Source organism: Leptonychotes weddellii, chromosome 9, assembly GCF_054177405.1.
Source record: "Leptonychotes weddellii isolate Sample4059 chromosome 9, ASM5417740v2, whole genome shotgun sequence".
In the NCBI taxonomy this organism is placed as follows: Eukaryota; Metazoa; Chordata; class Mammalia; order Carnivora; family Phocidae; genus Leptonychotes; species Leptonychotes weddellii.
This window is the reverse complement of record NC_138377.1, coordinates 67,073,499-67,088,014: the sequence shown is the minus strand read 5'-3', so window position 1 is coordinate 67,088,014 and position 14,516 is coordinate 67,073,499. Positions and strand designations below refer to the sequence as shown.

General features: G+C 38.0%; 2 pseudogenes; both read left to right on the top strand.

Annotated features, from left to right (window-relative positions):
* Positions 1–423: 423 nt before the first annotated feature.
* LOC102730830 (olfactory receptor 4F15-like) lies at positions 424–1,393 on the top strand (annotated as a pseudogene).
* An 11,894-nt stretch (positions 1,394–13,287) lies between these two features.
* Positions 13,288–14,248, top strand: LOC102730525 (olfactory receptor 4F6-like; annotated as a pseudogene).
* Positions 14,249–14,516: the final 268 nt, after the last annotated feature.

Sequence of the window (14,516 nt, the reverse complement as noted above, 5' to 3'; positions counted from 1 at the left end):
CCCTCCCCTCTAGAAACCTCAGTTTGTTTCTCAGAGTCCATAGTCTCTCATAGTTCGTCTCCCCCTCCGATTTCCCCCCCTTCATTTTTCCCTTCCTGCTATCTTCTTCTTCTTCTTCTTTTTTTTTTTTACATATAATGTATTATTTGTTTCAGAGGTACAGGTCTGTGATAAGTCTTTTTAAAGAGGTTTGAACAAAATACTTTTCACTGCACCATGATGCCTTTCATGGTTTAGGCTGCTGAGGTCATGTGTTCAGTATTCTAGGGCAGTGCTTCTCAAATGGTGAAGACGTAGGTTCCCCTCCCCACCTCCCCAATCATGGATTGATACTCTAGTAAATACAAAATCATACATCTGGGTTTTGCTGTGATGTAAAATTGCTAGATAAGTTTCTTAGCACTCTCAATTTCTGTGCATACCATGATGCAAACTCATAAAAGACAGTTTATGGACCTGCACCTCTGTGTGGACCACTTCTTCATTACTTCAGGGAATCTAAATATGAATAAGTCACAATATCTGCTTTCAAGGAGCTTACAGTCTTTTGGTGAGTTAGAACTGTACCTAGGTTACTAAAACACAAGACATAGTAAAATAAATGCTAGTGATATAAAGCAGACCTCACAGACATGGTTAAAATTTAATAAGCCTTGAAGATAAATATGTTCCAGGGGTGGGGAGTTAGGAGGAAGGGTCTGTTTGTCAGAATAAGCCTTGTAGTTTTGGAAGTGAATGAAATAGTTTAGAAGTGGTGAGGAGTTTTGTGTGATTGGAAGCAGGCTATAATAGTCTTGAACCAAAAATCAAAAGGTTTGGCTCATGTTGACTATGTTATAACTTATGAATAATCACGGCATCAATCCTGAGAGGAAGCAGAGGGCATCAAATGCAGAGACAACCTCTCAGGCCTTATCCACTCTGTGGTTCAACTGGCTTTTGTGGTAAACTTACCCTTCTGTGGTCCTAATGTATTGGACAGCTTTTACTGTGACCTTCCTCAGTTCATCAAACTTGCCTGCACAAACACCTACCGAATAGAGTTCATGGTCACAGCCAATAGTGGATTCATCTCTGTTGGCTCCTTCTTCATACTGATCATTTCCTATATCATCATCATTCTCACTGTTCAAAATACTCTTCAGCTGGTTCATCCAAGGCTCTGTCCATGCTGTCACCTCACATCACTGTGGTATTCTTGTTCTTTGGTCCTTTGATTTTTTTTTATACATGGCCAATTCCCTCCATAGACCTGGATAAGTTTCTGGCCATCTTTGATGCTGTTCTCACTCCTTTCCTGAATCCAGTCATCTATACATTCAGGAATCAAGAAATGAAGGTGGCAATGAGGAGAGTATGCAGACAGCTAGTGAGTTAGAGGAAGATCTCTTAAGTGATGCCTGTATTGTAAAGAGCCCTTGTTGAGTACTGATGTTCATTATTGATGGTCAAACTTAGAGAAAAGCTCTTGTTTTCTTACCTTGATTTGATTATACATGATGATACTGGGTCTATTTTGTCTTTCACTCAGGGGGGAGGGACATTCACTTTTGAAAAAAGAGTATTACACAGGAAGTATTTTTAAACCAATGATTATAGTAATCTCAAGACTAAATTCCTAAGGAACAGTATTTATCTGAAGTAATTTTTAGAAATATAAGAGGGTATACTTCTTTCAGGCCTTCAGAACATGAAGTATCTCCCAATCTACCTTAATACAGCATGAATTCATCTTAACTTGACTACATCTGCAAAGACTATTTCCAAACATGGTCACATTCACAGGTATTGGGGATTAGGATTTCAACTTATATACCTGGTAGACACAAAACCACCCACAACAGTGGTGTAGGTAGTGTAGGTTCTTAGAACGAGAATGGCTGTAGTATAGCTACCTATTAATCAGAGTGAAATATATTTAAAATAAACAGAAGGAACTTCAGCTCTTTCATAGGTAATTAACTCTATTTTATTTATTTATTTATTTATTATTATTATGTTCAGTTAGCCACTGTATAGTACATAATTAGTTTTTGATGTAGTGTTCAATGATTCATTAGTTAAGTATAACACCCAGTGCTCATCACAGCACGTGCCCTCCTCAAAACCCATCACACTGTTACCCCTCCCCGCCCCCTCCTCCCTTCTGAAACCCCCAGATTGTCTCTCCGGGTCCGATAATAGAGCATAAAAAGTCAGCATAAGACACAAAGTTATTCTTGGGAGCCAAAGAATCTCTGCTAACTTGTATGGTTACACAGAAGGTAAAGAATAACATTTACTGCCTTTAGTCAAGAGTAGAATGAATATACCAAGGTAATTTGTCAGGACATTGTAAATGAGAGGAAACCAAATTCTGGTCTTGCTTCAATATAGTATTTGGTCATAAAGCATTTCTGTTTTTAAAAATAAAGCAATTAAAGCTGGGCTTTGCAAACTGCCAAAATATTAACATATATCATTGTTTATTTTCAGTCTCATTATTTATATTCATATATATATGAAACCAAGGCAAGTAGAATTTGCTTCCTGAACCTTCTATAGTTTTCTATCTACATTGGAGTTTGTCTTCCTCTTTCAAATTCTGGAAAAACCAGAAATTTTATCTTAGAATAAATCTGTCCGTTATCCCACTGAATAAACAAAACCAGATCCTGTTACCTTACAATTACTTCTCATACAGTCTTAATCATCCCTTTTAAGACTTTAACCAAGGTAAATAACTTTTGTTTCACAGACAGTACTCTATTAAAAAAAAAAAAACCTCAGAGTCTGACAGCAGTAGTCTAAGTGAGAAAAACTGGTTTTAATCAGGTAGTATTACAATAAGGGAAAAGGGATCTCAGTATAGAACCGGGCTTCATATCCAGTACAATTAGAACAAGTGTGGATTTATAGCCAAAGAGCAGATGGGAGGTGGTTGGTGGATAGAAATTACTAAGGAGAGAATTCTTGCCAAACTGACCTAAGAGGATTCTTGCTGAAGGCAGGCCAGAGTGATCAGATATTGAGAGTAAGTATTTAAGAATCAGATATCAAAGGTGAGGGGTTTTCTCTAAACTGACTTAATAGGATTCTAGTTATAATTGGTCTATGGAAGCCCAGCAAGGATGGGGGCTTAGTGGAGTTGAGGACTAGTGGAGAAGAGTGCTCAGAGAAGCCTGATTAAAGTTTGGTCAAGAAGACTGATTTGTTCAGGCTGCCCAGGTGGCCTCTGCCAGCTGGCCTTCTCAGATCTCGGATTGATTTATGGATGCCTGGGGTGGGCTCAGTGACTCTTTCTGGTTTTTTGCCTGGACAAATAGATTCCCTGCTGCGAGGAGCTTGATGAAATCAAGACTCAGCTAACACTCTAGCTGCTCCTTTGGCTTTCCCACCCCTGTAGGACACAGGTTCTGTCTGGTCAAGAAAAATCTCGAGTAAATGAGCTGAGCTGTTGCAAAATGAAGGAATGGATTTATTGAAACAAAATCATAGCTTCTTTTTTGTCCTTTTGAAGGGTCAGCATATGTAATTATTTTAACAGAGGAAGTCAAGTCAGATGGCTAGTAACTCCAATATTGGTACTTGGCCCGGTGGCACTTTTGGGGAGCAATATTAATTTAATAACTATTACATTTTGCTTCCTAAAAGTTTATTTCCTTTACTAGTTTGGACACAGCTATGGGGCATTCTGCACACATTGGTTTATGCTGTTGGTGGGTCTCCTGGCTTCTCAAACCCTGGCTTGTGGGTTTGACTCTATCCATTTGGAGTGGTTTTGGGGCCCCAAAGCCTTTGCTCCTTGTGGTTTGTCCCTGACAGCAGACAAAGCTTCACATTGCCTCTATTTCTTTTGAGGACCTATTTTTCATGCTACTTGTCCTGATTGTTTTCATAGTGTTCAAATCTGTATTTTTGTATGTAGAGGGAAATAATTTTCTCAACACTAATCACTAATAAATATTGTATGAAATTGCCATGAAGGAGTTCTTGTTTAATAAATGGACATGTAAAAGTGAAAAAAAAAAAGAAGATGGATCTGTTAACTTAAGGTGGGTAATTAAGAATTGCCTCTCCTATATTATTATGTTAATAGACTAAGAAGGCTCAGGAATGTTCAAAATATAATCCCCTGTTTTCACAAACATTCTAATTACACCTTCTTAATGGTATTAAACATCATTATTATTATTATTTTTTTGTTTTTTTTAAATTTTTTATTGTTATGTTAATCCCCTTTATTATTGTTATTTTTAAAATTTTTAATTTAAGTTCAATTTAGTTAACATATAGTGTATTAATAGTTTCAGGGGTAGAATTTAGTGATTCATCAGTTGCATATAACACCCAGTGCTCATTACATCAAGTGCCCTCCTTAATGCCCATCATCCAATTATCCCATTGCCTCACCCACCTCCCCTCCAGCAACCCTCAGTTTCTTTCCTATAGTTAAGAGTCTCCTTTCTTGGAGTAGTAAAAATGAACAAATTTATTAACACGATCCAAAGATACACCCTATAAAGGTATGAGTAAAGTGATACACTCACATACACACACACACACCCCCAATGTTTCAATATTGAATCTCATTTAAAAATTATCCAGTGAATATCTACTAATTACTTTATTAACACTAACCCAAAATCTTAAAAACAACTCAGGATCTTAGAAATTATATTTCAGTAGACTCACTATAAAACTGAATTATATTTCCAAATGACTGAACAACTGATTTTACATTTTCCATAATTTTAAATGCTTCCTTTATACTCCATTCTGATAAAATCACAAACAGACCTATAGCTATTTTATAAAACATGTTACCAAACCAGTCTGTGTGCAAACTTTTATTTTGATTATTTATATTTGGATTCTCACATTAAAATGTTCTGAGCCACAGAAAAACATTCTGAGCCATAATTTCTATGAGATTTTTCCCCATGAAAAACATCTCATATATAAAACAGCAGAAATCTGACTTTATTTTTTTGGAATTTGGGGAATAGTAGATTTAAGGCAGCACTTATTAATCTCCACAAAGCAATACTAACAGAACTCCTTTAGGAGGGTTTATATTTATTAATACATTCTGGAAGTAGGAAAATATTTCACATTCATAAAACGAGAGGAATACTTTCCTCAATTACAGAAACACAGTCACACATAAAACTACTAGGTCAGTTCTAGAATTTCAGCTAGTGATCAGGACTTGGGTTCACCAAAAAATTAAAAGTGTAGATTGATTGATACACAAAATCTCACACTAGATCTCTAATGAAACTTTTATTCTGTTACCAATGGAAACAAGACAAATTCTACATCCAATGGAAGCAAGACAAACAGATTGAAAAAATGGAGACAAACAGATTAAAAAAAAAGTCACCTAAAAAACCAAATTTTATCTTTCATCTCTCATCTGGTAGAGAATAGTTCCTTACCATCCCAACAGAGATTACCAAACAATCAGATCATGAAACCTAATTCATATTCTCTGTTACAACCAATGAGAAATAATCTATCAGTCCTGTGCCAACCAGGATTGGAACCAAACTTGGTCAAGAACCAAAAACAAACAAACAAAAAACTACCAAAGCAGAAATACAAAACCAAGATCAGAGTGTCAGTGAAGGTAATGTTTTACTGCTGGTTGGGATTCATTATGCAAACCAAGAAGAGACATGCTTGGCTTAAACATCCTATGAGGAACATTCCTTGTTGTGAGTCTACTTGGATATATTGATGGGACCTTCAGAGCAGTCAAAGAACAATTTTCAAAAAGTTAAAAATATAACTCATATAAAGTGAACATGTGTCAATTATTTATGTAACTTACTAATGAGGGAACCAATAGGGTGGTAAACTGGTTCCAATCAGGTTTTGATAGAATCCATTTCTAAGACAGACTGGATCCTACTGTAAATGATCCCTAAAATCATGATTTTATCAATTCCATGATTCTGACTAATGCCAGTGTTTTATAAATGAGCTGAAGCTCAGTGACCACTTCAGAGCTTTTAAGAGACAAACCTGAGGGAAAAAGCTGGAGTCAGATTACCTCTTATTTACAAAATATTTTTAAATTAGATTTTTCTCATTTATTACATTTTAATATGTCATTTTCTCCTGATGGGACCCTAACTGATACAAGCATTCGATACATAAGACATAGAAACAGTTTATATTTTAAGATATTTAAAAAGTTTAAAATTAAGAAACAGTATGAATAATGCTGAACTTCACTATTAATTAGGGAAATTCAAATTAAATAAATTCTCTAGGCTGAAAGCCCATATGCGGTGTGGGACAAATGTAGAAATTTCCTCAGCTTTGTGGCATAAAATTCCAGTCTTAAAATCTGGAAACAAAGTCCAACTGATAACGCAGTTAGAATGTAGGTTTATTGGCTGAGATGCTGATACATTTTTCATGGGTTTATAAAGGATCCAAGCCCTATAATGATGATAACACCCAGGGCTCCTCTGATCTGGTAGTTCCACTCTTTATGGGTCATGAGTCCACCAACCCAGTAGAAAGGAAGGCATCAATAAACTCTGTCCAATGCTAATATAATTATCCTTTGTCCTAACGGGTAAGTCTCTCATATGACTACTATCTGAATGCATTCTTTCTGTTCATTAGTTAAACAGTTGTGGTCATGGGACTTCTATGTGGTCAAGGGACTATTTAACAATATATATTAAAAATGAAACTGCATAAAATATTTCCTAGAAACTCCACTTCTCATTATATATCCTTTGGAAGCACTCAGACATATGTATAACAACACATATAACAATTTTTGTTATTATCTTATAAAAGCAACATTGGGAAAACCCAGATGTTCACTTACGGGAGAATGTTAAACTGTCCTGATGGCTATTCTCTAATTGTCTTTCCATATCTAATTTTCATTGTGTCGACTCTCCTCTCCTCTGTGCCCTGTAAACTGAACTTTATGGACTAAATCAACCAGTTGCTGTGCTCTTTGACTTCTGCTTGGGTGTAGCTAATGGAGGCTATTGTAGAGATCTGGAGGACATGAAGAGTGAAACGTGGGTATTAAGTCCCTCAGCTTCCTCCCTTCTGTACTTTGTGTTGACAATTACTGCATTCCTCCACCAAAGCCCTCAGTTCTTGTTGGTGGCCTTATTCTATTCCAGTAGCTCTTTCTCTGGTTTATGGTAGTGTTTCCTCCCATTGTTTATCAGCTTTAGGGATAGTAATAGCACCCTGTAGTTACAAGTCCTGGATACTTTAACATTCCTTGCTGATTTCCCTTATTACCACCTACACCCTTATTCATTATATTTTTCCCATTTACTCCATTTGAATGAGACATTTTTTCCTGGTGGAACCCTAACATAACTATTTGTATAAAGAGAAGTCCCAGGAAACAGACCCTCACAATGGGATCCTGGGAATGGTTGGCTCACATAGAGGAATACCTGTATATCTTCCTTGTCTGGGGCACACTGGACTTTGATCCTATGTGGCACATATCCCCCAGACAAGGAAGATATATATTTTTACTCAGATTATCACTTGTGCTTTTATGGAATAAAGTTCAAGAGAAAGGCAAGGATATAAATCATATACAAGCAAATGTCACAGTCACTTGATCTCCCAACTCCTTACCCTTTTTGCTGGCAGAACAATACCTTCATTGAAGTCTGAATGAACCAGTCTTTCCTTGAATAAAAATATATTTTTGGCTTTACTTGGAACTGTTGTGTTTAGGACCATTATAAGAGTTAGGTCCCAACATATTCTGAAGAGAGAAGTACAAGGACTGTTCTGATAATATACAGTTTTATACCAAAGCAATTGTAGGATCTTGCCAATATTGGTAAAGTCTGGGGAATATGTATGTGAGTGAATTTTAAGATTATTAGGCTGCAAAAGACAAAATATGAGACTAAATCAGGTAGGGTACAAGTACTCACCTGATATTCAGATATTAATGTATTGATATGAGTACCTGGAGTGTTATAAATGGCCTGCTAGATTTGGTTAATTAAATCCTGTACTCAATGAAGATATTTTCATGTAAATGCCCAGTAGAGGGCATCCATTTTATTTTATTTTATTTTTTTTTAAAGATTTTATTTATTTATTTGAGACAGAGAATGAGAGGGAGGAGGGTCAGAGGGAGAAGCAGACTCCCCGCCGAGCAGGGAGCCCGATGCGGGACTCGATCCCGGGACTCCAGGATCATCATGACCTGAGCCGAAGGCAGTTGCTTAACCAACTGAGCCACCCAGGCGCCCAGAGGGCATCCATTTTAGAGAAGGCTATTAATTATGTGGATTAGATACCCATTCACTAAATTTTAGTCAGCCTTGTCCCTAACCACTCCAGTGCTTGCTCACTGGGCTCATGTGTAAAGTGGTTATGGTAACAGGGATGGAAACTATGCATGGGCTCACTACCATGGACTTTCCTTCAGTAAAGTGGATCTGTCTACTACCATTGCTGAGTCCCAAACTGTCAATGGCTGAAACCAAGTTGGCACCATTCCTTGGGGGGATTAGTTAGCTACCTAGTGGCACACTGATTACACTGGATCTCTTTTATCATGGAGGCAGTGATTTATCCCAGCAGAAATATATATATTATACACACACACACACACACATATGGATACATACATGTATATATATACCTCCATATGTATATATATATTTTTTATTTTTATATTTTTTTCCAGAGAGGGAGGGAGAATGGGAGAGGGACAGATGGAGAGCGAGAAAGAGAATCTTTTTTTTTTTTTAAAGATTTTATTTATTTATTTGAGACAGAGAGAATGAGATACAGAGAGCATGAGAGGGAAGAGGGTCAGACGGAGAAGCAGACCCCCTGCTGAGCAGGGAGCCCGATGCGGGACTCGATCCCGGGACTCCAGGATCATGACCTGAGCCGAAGGCAGTCGCTTAACCAACTGAGCCACCCAGGCGCCCGAGAAAGAGAATCTTAAGCAGGTTTTATGCCCAACACAGAGCCAGACGTGGGGTTCAATCACACAACCCTGAGATCATGACCTGAGCTGAAATCAAGAGTTGGATGCTTATCCAACTGAGCCACCCAGGCACCCCAAGGAATAGATTTATATTTCACAATGGATTTGCCTTGCTAGTCCGTTGTCATGGCTTCATACTCTGTCAACTTAGCTAAACCAGAACTATGTTTCCCGAATTCCCTTCCATGCATGTTTCCATGTTAGAGTTCACCACAAGAAAAGTTTGTGTGAGATTTGGAAGATGGAAGTGAAGCAGTACACTTCTGAAGGACGGTATAGGGCAAGTACCATTATAGCTCATACATGTTGCTGGCTCACCTTGCTGATGTGGGACAACAACTTGGGCCTGCAGCTCCTTTAGCTCCTACTGGATCTCCATCTTCAGTTCCTCCAAATCCTGGGCCAGGTGCAACTGCATCTTTATAATGAAGGGCATCAGTTTATTAGGTAGGCCACCTGCATCATCAAAATTAGAAGCAGTGAGAGACATAGTTCAAGTTTGTCATTGGTCATCTTCACTTCCTGTCCATTTTCCCTTCCAGACTGTTGGGCTTCAGGCCCAGCATGACATTCAGTGGTAACAAACTTACCTAGACTGCTTAACGGATTCCACATTGCATAAAGTCTAATCCCTATAAGAAATTGCCTTCTTTTAAATCACTCATAGTAGTTCCACTTCTCTGATCAAACTCTTGAGTGATACACCCTCAATGTATCTGCCAGCACAGTCATTTGCAGATTTATAGAATGTCTTATTATTACTACTATATCTACAGAACATTGCATCTTACCAGGGGATACATTTTATAGCAATTGAAGTATACTCACACACATATGGAATTCATTAATCTACCTACATGCTCCATCAGTAATAGATTAGTGGAATGACCTGCTGAGGTGCAGTTACAGCGCTAGTTGGGGCACTACTTGGAATGATAACATCCTATACTACAGGATGTATTATAGGCCTGTGATAAGTTACAGAAGCAGCTGTGTTATTTTCACAGCTCCTCTTGGGTCACCTTCCTCTCTAGCTACAGATTTTACTTGTGGTCTTAGAAACCATTCTTTCCCCATCTTATGTAACTCCAGGAATGATAAGAGCTCACTTCTCTTGCCAGCCCTGGGTGCCTTTACAGTCTTTTGTTGGCTCCTTTAACACTGCCTAAACACTTGTATATAATTCCTGTAGTCAACTCTCTTCAGTCACCCATTTGAATGTGACCTCTCTTCCTGTCTGGACTTTGATCAATACCCCGAAATATCTATAAAAATATCTAAAAAAGAAATTAACTAGAGCCATATTTATTTACACAGGTGAATAGATATAAATGTAGAGCATAAAAAAGGTCTGGAAGAATACATACCATGTATCACTTACCCCTAGAGAAGAGGGCAGGGGTCTGGATTAAGGGTTATGATCAAAAGGTCTTTGGTTTTATCGGTGGTATTCTAGATTTTAAAATGAGAATAGACTCATGTGCTTTCTGTACAATTAAAACTTACTTAAAAATTAATATATTAGTTGATAATTTTTCTTCGATCAAGTCATTCTGTGAGATTTTTTCAAAGTATCATTTGTTTATTTTAAAAATTAAGATTTTATTAACTAATATACACCTTTTTCCCCAGCTAAAATGAAAGAGGTTTGCAATTGTTCTGTTTCAGACTACTCTATGGCTTAAGGATAATGTATCATTGAGCTGACTGATTATAGGTGTATTTCATAAAGCATATGCTGTCTGTCATCCCCGGTGAATGAAAGGGAGTTTGTGGGTCATGGACATGAATGGCCTTTGGGGAGACACTAAGGGAGGTTAATACTTGAGCTCTGGTCTAATTTTATCCTTTATATTTTAGTTTTGCTCAGTTCAACAAATACTTATAGAGTATTTACTAAGTGCCAGAAAGAGTGCAAGGCACTGGAGATAAAGAGAAAAATAAGAAAGCATCCCTGCCATTGAGGAGCTTCTTTTCTGTGAGATACAGAGAAATAGTTTCAATGTTATGAGGTAAGTATAGTGATAAAGGGATGCACAAAGGGGGTGCCTGAGTGGCTCAGGGGGGAAGGGTCTGACTCTTGATTTTGGCTCAGGTCACTATCTCAGGGTTGTGAGCTTGAGCCCACATTGGCTCTGTGCTGGAACCTGCTTGGGATTCTGTCTGTCTCCCTCTCTCCCACTACCCCTGCCCCCCTCCCTCTCTCCAAAAAAAAAAAAAAGAAAAAGGGATGTACGAGATTCTTGGGAGTACAAAGAGAAGCATAGAGGGACGTCTGGGTGGCTCAGTCGGTTAAGCATCTGCCTTCAGCTCAGGTCATGATCCCAGGGTCCTGGGATCGAGTCCCACATCGGGCTCCCTGCTCCGCGGGGAGCCTGCTTCTCCCTCTGCCTCTGCCTCTCTCTCTCTATCTCTCATGAATAAATAAATAAAAATCTTTAAACAAACAAACAAACAAACAAAAAAACAAAGAGAAGCATAGAGTAGAGCAGTAGTTTTCCACAGTAGCTGTGCATTAGAATGACCTGATGTGCTTTCAAAAAATACTTAGACTCTTGGCCCATCTCTCAAAGATTCTGATTTAATTGGTCTGGGGTGGGCACAATATTTTTAAAAAGCTCTCTGTCTCTTCTCCTACCACTCTCCACACTGTACGTAATGTTGCATGAGTACTAAATGACTACAGTTTCTCAAACATGCCAAACATGCCATGTCACATGCTGCACTCCACCTGGAACTCTTCCTGGAATGTCTTCTCAGGCACCCTAAACTCTCACCTCCCATTCATTCCTCTCTCAAACTCTTTAAGTCTCTACTCAAATGCTACTTTCCCTGGGAAACATTCCCAGATCCCCCCAGGTAGATTTAGGGTTTCTTTCTTCTATGTTACTACCCACTGCATTGAACATGCATTATAGTATAGCTATACTATAATATAGTATAATCTATATATAGTATAGTATAATAGCTATAGTATAATAGCTATCCAGATTGGATTAAATTGCTTTGTTTGGATGTGTGTGTCTCTTCACTGGGCTCCAAGCTCCTTGTCTAGGAATTAGCACACAGGTAATGGTCAAAAAATAGGTTGAATGAATAAACTCCATATTTAGCTCCTGGCTTTTAAGAGACTTACAATCTAATGGACTTTTTTTTTTTTTTCCCCAAATGGCTTTAGGAGATTTTGGAGATTGTACTTTGCATGCCATCTTTGGTAGAACATCATCATTTTATTAGATATGTTCTTCCCTTCCCTCTGAAATATTTTATTTTGAAAGTATTTCAAACATACTGCAAAGATGAAAGAATTTTATGGTGAATACCTGCCTACCCACCATTTAGGTTCTACCATTAACATTTTACTCACCAGAGAAGACATTCTTTTCAATAAATAGTGCTGGATAGTTGGATATTCACATGCAAAAGAATGAAACTAGGCCTCTATCTTACACCATTCACAGAAATTAACTTGAAATCACTGATTTTATTTTTATGCACATTTTCTTTCTGGGTTGCTTGGATCACTACCTGAAAACGCCAAAAATATATGGAATCATCAATATGTGCTGGAGGCCTATACTGGGGAGGCTTCTGGAAAAGGAAATCTCTGAGCAGGTTTTGAAGGATAAAAGATGCGTGGCTCTCTCCTGTCTCCAAGACTTGTCTGCTGTTCCTTCTGCTAGAAGCATTCTCCATGCCACTCTGTCCCCCATGCTCGCTCCTCCTCACCCATTAGATCTTAGTTAACTCGACCACCAACATGAACAATGATCCACCCTGTTATTCTCTCCAATGTTTTTTTTAATGTGAAAGAAGTTCAAGTAAATTCTCCTGTCTATTCAGCAATTCCTTGTCCAATTCTTCTTTCTGATGTACCTCATTGAGGCCCATTATATTTGGACAGAACCAGATGTCCCAAATTTATTTGGCTTTTTATTCTATCAAAAGTCCCATTTGCTTAAATACCTAAATTTGAGTTAGCTGCTACTCCCAAAAAGTGATCAGAAAAAATAATTTACATGGTATGTGAAAGATTTGTCATTTAAATAAATTTTTCCTAGGCACCACTCCTTATGTTAGCAAGGCTATTTGGCAACTCGGTTGCTATCATATGTAACTACAGTAATAGTGGCCAAAAGGATGTTATTTGATTTTTGTGAAATGCTCAGGTAATATTTGTCTTCCAAATTTTATATACTTTTTCCATAGAGGGTATTAATGTGATAGTATGAATTTAAATTCTATCACTTTCTTTAGGTATCAGGAGCGTAAACCTACCAAATGAACCAATGGATGGAGCCAATCACCCCGGGGTGTCTGAGTTTGTGTTCCTGGGACTCTCCAATTCCTGGGAGATCCAGCTTCTTTTTTGCTTTTATTGTCTTTTATATATGTCTAGGATGATGGGAATCCTTCTAGTAGGGGTCACTGTGACTTCTGACCCTTATACCCTCCCCTCCCCATGTATTCTCTGTTAGCCAATCTCTCCATCATTGACCTGATATTTTGCTCCACTGCAGCAGCCAAGATGCTTTGTGATCTTTTCAGGAAGCAGAAAGTCCTCTCCTTTGGGGGCTATCTAGCTCAGGTCTTCTTTTGCCATGCTGTTGGAGGCAATGAGATATACTGCTCATTGCCATGGCCTTTGACAGATATATGGCCATATGTAAGCCTCTCCACTACCTGACCATCGTGAACCCATGAATGTGCATTTTGATTTTAGTGGTTGTCTGGACCATTGGTTTCATTCACATATTGGCCCAACCAGCTTTTGTGGTAAACTTGCCCCTCTGTAGCTCTAATGTATTAGATAGCTTTTACTGTGACATACCTTGGCTAATCAAATTTGCCTGTGCAGATACTTATAAACTGGTGTTCACGGTCACTGCTAATAGTGGGTTCATTTCCTTGGCTGCTTTCTTCTTGCTCATCCTCTCTTATATCTTCTTCCTCGCCACTCTTCAGGAACACTCCTCAGGTAGTTCATTCAAGGCTCTTTTTACTCTGTCAGCTCATATTATTGTGGTGATTTCATTCTTTGGTCCACTGATTTTTTTCCATGTGGCCCTCTCCTTCAACACATCTTGATAAATTTATAGCCAGATTTGATGCAGTCTTAACTCCTTTTCTAAATCTAGTCATATATACATATATACATTCTTCAGGAACAGAGAGCTGAAGATGGCAAAGAGGAGAGTGTTCAGTCAGCTTATGGGTTTTAGAAAAAAAATCACTAAATGGCTTTATTGAAACATAAAATTTCCAAGTGACTATTGATTAATTTTCTGTTCCTAAAAGCCAATCCTCTAGAAGAATGGACCATCTTTCTGAGTTCTTATTTTGTTCTTTTGTTTGGAACATATTCCTCTTTTCATTTCTCTTGGCTCTCTGTGTTGGTTTCTCTACATTAAATAAAACATCTACCTCTTCCAGTTTTGAAGGAGGGGCCTCATGTAGGAGAGAAAACTTATTGTTCAACCCCACCCTAGCTCTTACTGTTGTCTCTCAAACCTTTGTG